This window comes from Biomphalaria glabrata, chromosome 3 (genome assembly GCF_947242115.1).
Source record: "Biomphalaria glabrata chromosome 3, xgBioGlab47.1, whole genome shotgun sequence".
NCBI lineage: Eukaryota > Metazoa > Mollusca > Gastropoda > Planorbidae > Biomphalaria > Biomphalaria glabrata.
This window is the reverse complement of record NC_074713.1, coordinates 56,065,930-56,080,084: the sequence shown is the minus strand read 5'-3', so window position 1 is coordinate 56,080,084 and position 14,155 is coordinate 56,065,930. Positions and strand designations below refer to the sequence as shown.

The window sequence follows — 14,155 nt, the reverse complement described above, 5'->3', positions numbered from 1 at the left end:
ATTTATGATGAAGCCTTTTAAAAGTAGATTATAGAATACAATAGCACTAATTATCAATAATAACACCATTTGTATGCAATTATAATGATTTGACATCTAGCTTAATTACAATAGCTTATGTGAAGATTTTTTTTAGGGGGGAGGGGTAAAAGGGAAAGAGGGGGGGGGTCAAATCAAACCCAGAATAAATCATTGAAGTATTTAATCTATATCACATATAGATCTTGCAGTTAGATCTAGATCAACTAGGACAGAGAGAGAGAGAGAGAGAGAGTGCATGTAGGTCAGAATAGTATGTCAGAATATGTAAGGATAGATAACTGCCAACTTATTGAGCTGAGAAGCCATGGTCCCTAAATTAAAAGTTTTATCATCTATTGGCAAATACAGAATAGGTTTTAAAAAACAAAAAAAACAGAACCTTTAAATCCAAGGGTTTCAGTAATATTTAAACATTAAAAAAATGTCAATGGGTTAAAAGTTATAAATGATTAATACCATTAAGTCCTTAAGTATTCTTGAATAAAAAAAATGATTTCAAGAAAACAAAGAAAAAAAATAAAGTCTATACCTTGTGAGTCCAGCTGGGTGTAACCTTCTGTTAGAACAATAATGTCAAACATTTTACAGTTTTTCTATATTTATTTATACAGAATGATTTTAAAGTCAACAAGCTGATTCAAAGATCTGTAGGTAGAGAAAACAAAACGTTAATAAATAACAGCCATTTCATAACAAAAACATTTTAGACCAGTCACTTGCAGAGTAAGACTCAGCCAAAAATTGGAGTATACGTTAAAAATTATTAGAGTAGTTTATGCTATTTGGACACCTACAGGCCAAAATTTCAAAGTTTGACTTTGACAGCGCATTATTTGATAATTGTTTGACATAGAAACGAAAATGAAGTACCAAAATGTTCTTTAATTTAAGAAGAAAAGGATGTCTACTTATTTTTGTACCCCTATCCTATATTTTTTATTATATTTAAGGTCAAAGAGACCATGTGTCATTATTTAATTCAGACAGATTTGTCACAGTTTATTTGATTTCGGACATCATAATTTATTTCAGGCTTTAATAAACTCAGATTTTAATTTGATATTAATATTAACAAAATTCTAAGATACCCCATGCATTTCCAATAAGACAATATAGATTTATTTTTAATTTCAAAGTAGTTTTGTCATACTAAAATCAGTTTATATTGTATGACTGAATAGAGTTAAATGATGAAGATTGTAGCCTATATTAATTTGTAGTTTATTTTATGTTTGCATGTTTTATTGAGAGCTTTACTTTAATTTGGACTTTTTATTTTATGTTGTGTGTATTAATTTTTCACTATTCTTATTAATATATAATTTTAAATTAGGTTTTATTTTTTTTAATTTTTTGTTTTGTGGTTTCTGAGCATGAACATGTTATTAATATTATTTACTTTCACCAAAAAGTAAAAAAAAAAAAAATTAAAGAAAAAAAAACAAAGATTTTTTTACAGGCTTAGAAAGATTTATATACAGCTGTATTCAAATTTATATATTTACAATTTCAATATTATTCACAATTGGTGAAAATAAATAAAAATAAAATTAAAGTGACCATCTTTAACTTTTTAACAATAATATCACAATAACAATAATTATGAATGCTATAATATAGCATGAAATAATGAAAGTATTTAATATAGAAATGTAAAGAGTTATGTATGATAACATTTTTTTTAAAAGTTTAATGTGAACTAACGATATTGATCGGGGCAACAGGCAGAACACAGAAGGTTGAATTTTTCTAATCCTTCTTCTGCATTCTGAGGGACTGTTGTGCAACAAGTGTGCCACCACTGATCGCATTGTTCACATAGAACCTAAAGAGTGCCTTTGTTTCTTGTAAGGCAACCAGCAGGACAATCTTCATTTGTTTACATAGAACCTAAAGAGTGCCTTTGTTTCTTGTAAGGCAACCAGCAGGACAATCTTCATTTGTTTACATAGAACCTAAAGAGTGCCTTTGTTTCTTGTAAGGCAACCAGCAGGACAATCTTCATTTGTTTACATAGAACCTAAAGAGTGCCTTTGTTTCTTGTAAGGCAACCAGCAGGACAATCTTTCATTTGTTTACATAGAACCTAAAGAGTGCCTTTGTTTCTTGTAAGGCAACCAGCAGGACAATCTTCATTTGTTTACATAGAACCTAAAGAGTGCCTTTGTTTCTTGTAAGACAACCAGCAGGACAATCTTCATTTGTTCACATAGAACCTAAAGAGTGCCTTTGTTTCTTGTAAGGCAACCAGCAGGACAATCTTTCATTTGTTTACATAGAACCTAAAGAGTGCCTTTGTTTCTTGTAAGGCAACTGTCAAGAGCGTGGGTGTGTAAGATGTGAGATTGTGTGTGTGTTTGTTTATTTTATTGGTTGGTGTGTGAATTGTTTTTATCACGAGATTTTCAAAGGGGGATAATTAGGTTTTCTAGCGGTCAGTCTTACAGTTGGAGAGCTGACCTGGTCTGAGTAGGGTGCTGATGTTTTGTGTATTTCATAGAGTGATATAATTGTGTGCTTTATTAAGTATTAAAGTATTATCGATATTCGTGAATATAAGGAGTTAGAGTTGATGTATACTAAGTGTTCGTATTTGAGTTAAGCAAGTATTGACAAGTGTAATTGAGAATCATACCCTAGATTATCGAGCCATATGTAAGTGGTAAAGAACTCACCCGAGTTCCCTTACAGTTGGGGGCTCTTGTGAAAGAAAACCAGGACCTCTCGTCGCATAAATTGTATAAGTAGAGCAGTTATAAATTGTTATTGATGTACTTAAACTTACAAATATTGTTCTACATGTCATATTGTTGTTAATTTGACACTCATTCTATTTTCAAACATTTTTCCTCATGTGTTATGCCCCTTGATTTGGCCTGAGGAACGGCGGTGGTTTGAAGTACCAGTACAGAGAGGACAGCGACAGCCCGAAGTTGCATCACGAGGACAGGTTGGATCACGTGCAGGGAGTGGAAGTTAAGTGATTTGTGTTACCTCTCGTGTAGCTGAACCCTCTACTTTCTAGCCTCTGTTTTCTTGCCTCTATTATAATTTGTTTCAAATGACTATCATATATATTCCTGCTTTTTTTTTTCTTTACTATCATACTAGCCTCTCAATTTAAGGCTTCAGTCATTTCTTTCTGATTTTATCGTTGCCAATTTTTGCTATAAAAGCAAGAGTCTTTAATTCAAAGTATTCTAACTTCCTATCTGAATCTAATAATCTGATCATTATTTCAATTTGTATTTTTCTGTCTTGATCATTTACTTGCCTAGTTAGTCTTTCTAATCTATTGTATAACTAAAAATATTCTGCAAAATTAGGATTGATTTTATTTTCTTATTGTATGTATAATAGAGCACTATAACTATTCTTAAGGTAGTAATTTAAGGTAAAAGAAATACTAGGACTGTTATTTTAACATTTTCTGTAAACTTAGTGTAGCAAACGTACTGAGTGCTGTGTATTATAAGGATTAGAAAGTAAAACATGGAAAAAGAAAGTGAGGCAGAGAAACAAAGAAGAGAAAGATCTGAGAGGGTGGAGGAAAGAGAAATGTCCAAGCTGCAACAGATGATAAGATTAAAGGAACTGGAATTGGAGGAAAAAGAGAAAGATAGACAGGAGAAAGAGAAAGAAAGACAGGAGAAAGAAAAAGAAAGACAGGAGAAAGACAAAGAAAGACAGGAGAAAGAGAAAGAAAGGGAACACGAAAGAGAAATGAAGAAACTTGACTTACTAATTGCCCAGGAAAAAAATAAAACACAATCAAGCGCGACAACCGGAGTCACGGCCCAGAGACCAAGACTGAGTAAAGGTTTCCCTGCCATGACAACAGAAGATCTACCCTGTTACCTCGACATGTTCGAAATGGCAGCTAGGAGAGACAAGGTTCTAGAAGAAGACTGGGTGGCACAGTTGCAGGAGAAAATAACACCTAAACTAAGGCAATTCCTGACACAGAGAAGATTAGTGGACTGCACTGACTACGAGAAGATAAAAAAAGAGCTCTTAGACTATGTGGGAATGACGGAGGAAGCCTGCAGGAAAAGATGGCATGAGACTGTCCCAATTGAAGATGGCCCAAGAGAATTTTTTGTGGCATTACAAAAGAACTTCCGACAGTGGTGCGAGGCGGCGAAAATAGAACGGAACTTTGAACAGCTGGAGGAGTTAATATTGAAAGACTGTATACTCAGTGCCCTAAACGAGGAGGTAAGAGAAGAGATCCTAGATAAAGAACCTGAGTCGTTGGAAAAGCTAGTTGATTTGTTGGAGAACAGAAAGATTATCTTCTCGAGCAAAAGCATTTTCAAGAAATCGAGAAATTATCAGGCCAACGCAGTGAGTGACAGAAGAGATTTGAATAGGCAAAATTACCGCTACCAAACCAGCCCTAGCAGAGCAAACTATATCAGGCCAAACATTGAATACAATGAGCCCAGAAGACATTTCATCAGACCCCGCTATAGCAATTCTTACAACAGAGCAAGAGGGAGATGGAATAGGCCAAATTACACATTTAGCGACCAATTTAACAGAAGAAACAACTATGGAAATGGAATGTACCAGAATAACCAAGGAAGGTATAGGAATGAGACAAGAAGGAACTACTCCAATCAAGCCGAATGTGCCGTGGTGCAATTGCCTGAAAGACAAGGGACTTGCAATCTGATTTACCATAATCCAGAAAGTGTGGCTAACTTCATTATGAACGACAAGTCTATAGGATCGCTAAATATAGAAGAAGGAAAGCTGAATGGAAGAAAGGCGTCGATCCTGAGAGATAGCGGCTGTAGCGTTATCGCCGTAAGAGAGACACTTGTCAATGAAAAAGATATTTTGCCAGAGAAATGCTCCTTGTGCTTAGCAGACGGACAAGTATTTATATACAAAACCGCAAAGGCAATGCTTGACACACCTTACCTGAAAGGAGAATTCATCGTTGTGCTATTTCCTGAGCCGGTCGCTGATGTGTTAATAGGCAATGTGAAAGGTCTGTTTGTGTCAGCCGTAGAGACGAGAGGAATGAAGGACAGAGAAAGGGAAGAAACTCATGTAAAGACTCCGATTATAGGAACAAGTAAAGAAGGGAGTCTAGAGAAGGAACAAAAAGAAATTGAAACTCGGGCACCACTATGGAATAAAATAATGACCAAAGAAAAAGAAGTTGACACTAATTATACTAACTTGTTTGAATATCTTGAGGAATTAAAAGAAAGACTACAAAGCACAGCTAAGATTGCATGTGATAATGAAGACACAGCGAGGCAAGAACAAAAACGACTATATGATAGAAACACTGTAAAAAAAAGTTTTGCTACAGGAGAAATGGTATTAGTGTTGAAACCAAAAAAGGGAGATAAGCTCAAATTATATTGGGAAGGCCCGTACAAGATAGAAAAGAGGTTATCAGACTTAAATTACATAGTAAAGAAAGGAAACAAATCAAAGATATTTCATGTAAACAGATTAATCAAATATTACACCCCAGTTGAAGCATCAAGTAACAATGTTGCCAACAGTAGCTGTAAGAGTAACATTTTGTCTGCTGCATTTATTGGAGTCATTGATGAATATGACCATGATGAAACAGGGCAAATCATTGATAATGAAATAGAGGAATTAAAACTACCGGAAATGATCCATAGAAATGGAGAAATAAACCAAAGGGCAATAACCATTAATAAAGACTTAAACCAAACTCAGAAAAATGAAATTGAAAAACTCCTTGAAGACTTCGCACACGTAATCTCAGATGTACCAGGAAAAGCGAAAGTGGAGCCCTTTAAAATAACTCTAACATCGGATAAGCCTGTCAATTTAAAACCTTATAATGTACCAATGGCATTGAGACAAAGGCTACAAGAAGAAATTGAGTCGATGATTAACATGAATATTATTGAAGAGAGTGAATCGCCTTATGCATCTCCTATGATCTTAATCAAAAAGAAAGATGGAACCTTGAGACCAGTTGTTGATTATAGGCAATTAAATTCCATAACAAAATTTGATGCAGAAGTCATACCAGATCAAGAAGAACTATTTATCACACTAAGGAAAGCTAAATATTTTAGTAAATTAGACCTAACGAAAGGTTACTGGCAGGTACCATTAGAAGAGAGTAGTAAGCAGTACACAGCGTTCAAAGTACCTAATGCACACTATCAATTCAAATATCTCCCATTTGGTTTAAAAAACAGTCCTAGTTTCTTTAACAGAACAATGCGTAGAGTGCTAAAATGTTTAGAACAAGTAGTTTGTTATTTTGATGATCTGTGTGTGTACAACACTGATTGGCAAAGTCACATGTTCTCATTGAGACAGGTGCTTGAGAGGTTAGGAGAATTCAATATTACTGTTAAGCCTAACAAGTTACTAATTGGGTTCCAAACTATTACATTCCTAGGCCATAAGATAGGCCAAGGCTTTCTTCAGCCTGAAAATTCTAATGTCAGTAAGATTCTGCAGCTACGGTACCCTAAAACAAAGAAGGAAACCCGATCATTATTAGGTCTGCTCAATTATTATCGCTCCTTCATTCCAAACTTTTCAAGCTTGTTGTCTCCCTTTACTGAAATTCTTAAAAAAGGGCACCCTTCTAAAGTTGCTAAGACTGTGGAGGGGGAGGTTGCATTGGAGCGTATACAAAGATACTTGACTTCTCACCCCATTTTAATGTTGCCTGATCCGGATAAATGTTTTTATCTACAGTGTGATGCTTCGGACAAGGCTGTTGCAGTTGCTGCTCTACAGTACGTGGGAAACAAATTGCATCCTGTCCGTTTCCTCAGCAGAAAATTACTCCCACGTGAATGTAAATACAGCATTATGGAGCGTGAGTTGTTAGCATTAACATGGGGAATTAAGAAGTTGGAACACTTCTTGTATTCACGTAAGTTCATTGTTTGGACTGATCACCTGAATCTCAAGTATCTCAAGTCTGCAACCACCAATGCTCGTATTGCTAGATGGATATTATACCTTATGGACTTTGACTTTGAAATACAGCACATTAAAGGTACAGACAACTTTTGGGCTGACCCATTGTCTAGGCTGACAGTTTGAACTCACATTATTGCCTCTGTCAGAAGCATACCTGGTATTGTAACGTTTTCAGACTGTGCACGTCTCAGCAATCCAGTATGTACGTTGAACTTTTTCAACTATGATCGTCTCGTCAGAGAAGTTACTACTATTACTACTACTACTATTATTATTATTGCTCAATTAAATTGACTGAACTGTTCATCTCTTTGTGTTTTAATTGTACTTTGCACAACACGCGTCGTCTCATCCAGTATTGAGAAGCATCGGAAGTCAAGTCTTAAGCTCTATATTCATAAACAATAAACAGTAGCCTACATTGTAACCTGACGTCACAAGAGAAGGAACTGGACAAGTGGAACAGATGAAGATTAGTTTAGTTATATTATTAGTTTTATTATTACATATGCATTATTATTGATGAACTTGTTTTGTTTGGTAATGGAAAGGTAATTCATGTATTTTATTAATGTTGATGCATAGAAACAAAGTATTCATTATTTCATACTTAAACTCATAGGTGTAATTTGTTGAAATGCAATTAATTACTTATGTAAACATAGTAAGATGTACTGTGTATTTTTGAGTAGTATTTTTTTTAACCATGTTGTACTTCAACAATGTCATTAATAATTTTTTTTTTCAGTGTACATAATATAGACTTAGATTTTCAGGGAAAATCTAGGGGAAGTAAGGGGGAGATGTCAAGAGCGTGGGTGTGTAAGATGTGAGATTGTGTGTGTGTTTGTTTATTTTATTGGTTGGTGTGTGAATTGTTTTTATCACGAGATTTTCAAGGGGGGATAATTAGGTTTTCTAGCGGTCAGTCTTACAGTTGGAGAGCTGACCTGGTCTGAGTAGGGTGCTGATGTTTTGTGTATTTCATAGAGTGATATAATTGTGTGCTTTATTAAGTATTAAAGTATTATCGATATTCGTGAATATAAGGAGTTAGAGTTGATGTATACTAAGTGTTCGTATTTGAGTTAAGCAAGTATTGACAAGTGTAATTGAGAATCATACCCTAGATTATCGAGCCATATGTAAGTGGTAAAGAACTCACCCGAGTTCCCTTACAGCAACCAGCAGGACAATCTTCATTTGTTCACATAGAACCTAAAGAGTGCCTTTGTTTCTTGTAAGGCAACCAGCAGGACAATCTTCATTTGTTCACATAGAACCTAAAGAGTGCCTTTGTTTCTTGTAAGGCAACCAGCAGGACAATCTTCATTTGTTCACATAGAACCTAAAGAGTGCTTTTGTTTCTTGTAAGGCAACCAGCAGGACAATCTTCATTTGTTTACATAGAACCTAAAGAGTGCCTTTGTTTCTTGTAAGGCAACCAGCAGGACAATCTTCATTCCCTACTCAACAAGGCTGTCAGAAACTTTATCACCACTTTCATTTTCACATTTTTTCTGTTCAGCCTCCTTCAGTTTCTCTACCTCAGAGTCATCATTCCTGTCTTCATTGGTCATTCTTCTTGGCAAAACTTTTTTTCTCCTTTTTCTTCCTTGCATCATCATCTTTCTTCTATTGTCTCCCTACCTTCTTCTTTTCTCTCAAGACTTTTCTTTGCAGTGCATCTTCATCTTTTTGTCTCATCTTTGTCTACCTTCCTAGATATTTTAATCTTTTCTTGCTCATCTTTTTCTGTAATCTTGCGCTTAAAGGCTTGCCAAAATTCCTCGCTGCTTACAAGAATTGGGAGAGTTGGGGGTAATTTTTTTGGTTTAGCACTACTTTTGTCCTTGCTCTTAAAGGAGGGTATCTTTAAAATGTCCTCAGAGAGGGAAAGTTCACTAAATTTTTCAAATATAATTTTGTCATGAGGTTTGGAAAACTCTGTGTTAGGAGATTAGCCAATATTGAAAAAAAACTTCCATATGAGGTGGAAGGTAAAGGTGAATCAGGTGATGTTGCTGGTAGAGTTGAGGAACAAGAGCCAGATGGAAGAGGTGGGTTATCATGGGAGGTTGAAGGAAGATGTAGAATATCATTGGAAAAGGAAGCAAAAGGTGAGACATCATGAGTGATGGCAGGACTGTGGGAGGCAGAATCAAGAGTTAAGACATCGTGGGAGGTGGGAGAAATAGATAGGGCATCATGGAGTGGGGAAGCAAGAGGTGAGATATCATGAGTGATGGCAGGACTATGGGAGGCAGAATCAAGAGTTAAGACATCATGGGAGGTGGGAGAAATAGGTAGGGCATCATGGAGTGGGGAAGCAAAAGGTGAGACATCATGAGTGATGGCAGGACTATGGGAGGCAGAATCAAGAGTTAAGACATCGTGGGAGGTGGGAGAAATAGGTAGGGCATCGTGGAGTGGGGAAGCAAGAGGTGAGACATCATAGGAGGTGGAAGAAAGAGTTTGCACAGCCAGTGAGGCAGATGACAATGTTTGTGGTCTGTATAGTAAACTGGGACCCAACTTTCCAGCTTTGATTTAACTGTTTCTGGACTGAAAGGGTATATCCCTGCAGCCATAAAGCCTTGTTTGACTAACTCAATTTTAGCACATTTTTCCCATGTAGGCTTAAAAACCTTAGCAAATGTTTCTAAGGACACACCATCACCAGTTGATGCCACGTGCTATCTTAATGCATCCTTCCAAGCATTCTTAATGGCAGCAAAAAATGCCTGATCAAGGGGCTGCATCAGGCTTGGGGAAGAGGACAATTCAAAATGATTTGGTAATCAAAACAAAGTTGGGATGTTTCAATGAGGGAAGTGTGAGAGGTGTACAGCCCATCAATAATCAGAAGAATGGGTTTAGGGAGATGGCTAGCTAATGGGATGAAGGTATCATGGAGCGAGGAGTAAAAAATGGGTGCCATTGGAAGAAATTTGAATCGGTGCTTCTGGAAAACCTTCTTAAAGATTTTTGGTTGGTATTCTTTTGTAAGGATAAAATTATCTTATAAATAGACTATATTTGATAAATATTTATTCAATTCAATTCTATTTAAAATAATCTGGAGTTAAAATCAAAAAATTGAATTTAGAATCTCTAGTCTAGAATTAATTGATCTAGTCTATAATCAAAAAGAATTGTTTAAAAAATAAAAAGCAAAGAAGAATGAAAAAAATATTATAGGCTAAGACTAGATTAGAAATAGGAAAAAAAATTATTTAGTAAATAGAAAAATCTCATAGACTATCAAAAGAAAATAGACTAGGTCTGGTCCATAGAAGCATAAAAAAAAAAAAAAAATTTTGGCTATTTTTTTCGGTCATTTTTATTCTTGGAGAGTTGTCCGAAATAAATTTTCCATCGCTTTTTAAAATCTGAATCGCAACATCCCTTTAAGATTGTAATGACACATCTTTGAAGCACAGTCAATGTAACAAGTGATGCTCTGTCTATAAATGAAGCACAGTCAATGTAACAAGTGATGCTCTGTCTATAAAAGAAGCACAGTCAATGTAACAAGTGATGCTCTGTCTATAAATGAAGCACAGTCAATGTAACAAGTGATGCTCTGTCTATAAATGAAGCACAGTCAATGTGACAAGTGATGCTCTGTCTATAAATGAACGTAATTATCAATTTTGAAAGTCCACAACATTTAACAGGAACCAAAAAAAAAACTTTTCATCCGGAAGCTAGCTAAGTTTATCCAGGTGACAGAAATAAAAATGGCTTACCATGCAACTTTAAAAATGATGTATACTGTCTGGAAAATATTGAAAACGAACGAAAGTGACATAGAATTGATTGAAAATGGACATGCACAGTGCACAAACCCTCACTTTTGCAAATAAATCGCGTCAAAACGAGGTAAAATCAACAACACTTCAAGTTGTCCAAATTCATGTAATGTCTGGAATAAATAAACTACTCTATCTAAAGTTCAATAAGCACTACTAGATTTAAATATTGTAACATCTGTCTATATTTAGACACAAATAAATACTCTGCACATTGAGAACTCAAAGAGCTTGAGAAGTCATGGCTCCAAATAATGTGTAAAGTAACCAATGACTAATAAATCACAGCCAATACTGTACCACTGACAACATGTAACAATGAATGTACAAATGCTTCAAAGTAGATAACCATACTGATGTACCAAACTCTACTGGCCTCTCCACCTCATCCCAGGCTCGAACTGGATTCAACTGTTCTGTACCACCTTCACACTGGACTCACTGTACTGAACTTGACTTTGTCTCGTACTTGTGAAGTGTCCTCACTTTGAATCCAAACCAAACCATTTTGACTGTCACCTTCTCTCTTTACATAGGTTCCCTAAAAGCCTTCTCAAAACCAATAGAGCTTCACTTGTCCTTTCTGGATGTCACATAACCCATCCTATGTGACTGGCCTCAGTACTGTTTACAACACAAATCTATGCTGAATGGTTGCCAAGCACTCGCCACTGTTATCTGTGTCAGCTGATTACACACACACAATTCCCCTATCTGCATTGCCTCCACAGTTATAACAATATCAAGACTTCAAAATTAGATCTCTAGGCCAAAAGCATGTATACTATATAATATAGCCTATATCATATATATGTCTAAAAAGACACTTCCTGACATCGACGCCTTGATGTTAATATTTATTTTTTTTTTTGCTTTAGAGGGAGATACTACTGACACCGTCAAGCCGGTAAACTTGTGACCTGATTACTGAAGCAATAGCCAGCGTGGCACTGCCACTTGCATAACATTCTTCAAAAGGGTCCTTCGATGGGAAGTTTTACCACATGATTGTGCATATCTAGTCATGTAAACTAATACTTTGATATATAATTACTAAATTAGATAGAGACTTATATTAAGTTATTAGTTAATTTATATCATATCTAGATCTATACACAAAAACTTCAAAAAGCACTCACTCGGTGTCAGTCGCTCACTGCACTGTCACTAAGTCTAAACCCCTGCTCTAGTCACGCCTAGTGTCACAAAACGCACTGTCACTGGCCTGGGCGTGACTGGGACACTGTCACTGGTCCTAATAACTAGAGTCTAACTAGACTAGTAACTTATTATCTTATATAACTATTATAAGTACTATGACTAAGTTTTAAGTAGACTCTACTTTAGTCAAGTATTAATTAACTGACTGAGTTAAGTATAGTAAATAGTATATAAAGTATACTTCCTAATACTATAGATCATTAGATCTAGACTAGATTGCTGATTGATTTAGTCTTTTGACTCTTTTTTTATTTTTAGAATAGTCGATAGATTGATCTAGTATCTACTTAAATCTACTACTACTACTACTACTACTACTACGGTAGTACTACTAGAATCTACATTTAGACTTAGACGCCTTAGCAATAGATCTTGAGTCAGACGATCTAGACTGCTACTACTTACTACAAGACTAATCCATACTTACTCATAACTCATACTCATAGTATGGCATAGTATTACTATTACTAGTATATAAGTATAAGTATAAGATAATAAGTATTAGACTAGTAAGTTTCTAAGTATCATGGTTTCTAGATGCGGCAACCACTGAACCAGTCATCTAAGATTCTAGATAATAAGAATAAAAATAAAGAATAATAATAGATTCTAATCCTAGATAGATCTAGATGTCAGTCTAGATTTAGATCTTAGCCAAAATAGAATCAGCGGTAAAACTAATCAGCTAGCTAGGTACTTACTTTACTTAGTTATGCCTAAGGCTAAGGCCCATCTAATTAAAAATCATGTAAAAATTGTAACAACGAAAAAATCTTATTTTGTTTAACAGAAGAGCTCATTACTACCCAGTCGAAAACCGTGTCAAATAACCCCTTTTTTTTTTCTCTCTCTCTCTGATGTTGATCCGAAACGAATACCAATGTTTGAAATGAAAAAAAAAGATTATACGAAACATTTTAAAAGTATTTTTTACTGACAGTACCATAGATTATATATAGTCTATGACAGTACTTATATCTATATGTCTATACTAACTGAACATGCTATATCGGATCAATGACCTCCACGTTATTTTCTTTGTTATAATAATAAGACTGGTCTTTGAGTCCGAAGATTATATCTTATTTTATATAATTATATAATACAGGAATGCAGTATTTCGTGTGGCTGCGCAGTCCCAGCTGTGACCTACTTATTTTGCAACATCCAGGGTAAGCATAACCATTGTCCGCAGGTGGTCGATTTAGATTTTCTTTTCGCCGTCTGCGTTTGTCCTAGGGAGCAGATTTTCATTTGGTCTCAAATGTGTATCTCGCGGCGTTCGTGAGTGACTTCCAGCTGTCTTGTTCTGAGGCCGCATGCAACCAGGTAGGCCTACTCTCTTCTATGTCAGCCAAAGAAAGTTGACGCCTAAGCTGGTCTTTGACTTGTTTCCGTGGGGCGCTTCTGTTACGTCGATCACCTTTTAGTTCACCAAAAAAAAAAAAAGACTGCCTTTGGCATACGTTCGTCTCTCATTATTATAGCTTTTATATAGCGCTACTTTCATGCTTATAACATGCTCAGAGCGCGTTTGGTCCAATCTCATTTGTGGACCAGTGGGAGGAGGGGGTATCTAGGAGTTGGTTTTCCATGCTGCCTTTAGGCGCTCAGTAAACACAACTCTGCCCGAGTCGGGTGTCGAACCTCGATCCCCCTTCTAGGTAGCCAAGCCAAGCCTCTCGACCACGCTTCCCACGGGATACGTGCCCTACCCAGCGCAACTGTCACACCAAAAAAAAGTCCCTCTATACTGTCCATACCGGCGTTCGCAAGGACATTGCTGTTTGTAGTGCGGTCTTGCCATCGTATATCCATGATGGAGCGCAAGCATCTTTGGTGGAAGCGCTCAAGAAGTCTTAGATGTTTCCTATATAGTGTCCATGTCTCAGCGCCATACAGAAGGGTTGAGAGAACCACCAACTGGTAGACACTTATTTTTGTAGGCAGGCGGAGCGATCTGTTCCGCCAAACTCTCGCCTGAAGGCGTCCAAAAGCGCTACTGGTCCTGGCGAGACGGTTATCAACTTTCCTTGAAAGTGAGGCGTCATTTGACACTATACTACCTAGATATGTGAAGTGGTTTACCACATTAAGGGGCTGTCCGTTTACGGTGATCCTTGGGGCTG

The 14,155-nt window shown here is 36.2% G+C and overlaps 1 protein-coding gene across 3 annotated transcripts in view; it reads right to left on the bottom strand.

Moving 5' to 3' along the window:
- LOC129924978 (uncharacterized) overlaps nt 1–12,754 on the bottom strand; it is a 45,279-nt gene extending 32,525 nt beyond the window's left edge. Inside the window, exons 1-2 of one of the 3 annotated variants that reach the window (XM_056022776.1) lie at nt 12,728–12,754; nt 10,743–10,771 (exon numbers count right to left, since the gene is read on the bottom strand). The gene's annotated coding sequence lies outside the window, so the exon portion shown is untranslated. Of the gene's footprint in view, nt 1–571; nt 688–10,742; nt 10,900–11,167; nt 11,577–12,727 lie in introns of those variants that run through there. The other 2 variants (XM_056022774.1, XM_056022773.1) reach the window with 2 other exon arrangements.
- Nucleotides 12,755–14,155: the final 1,401 nt, after the last annotated feature.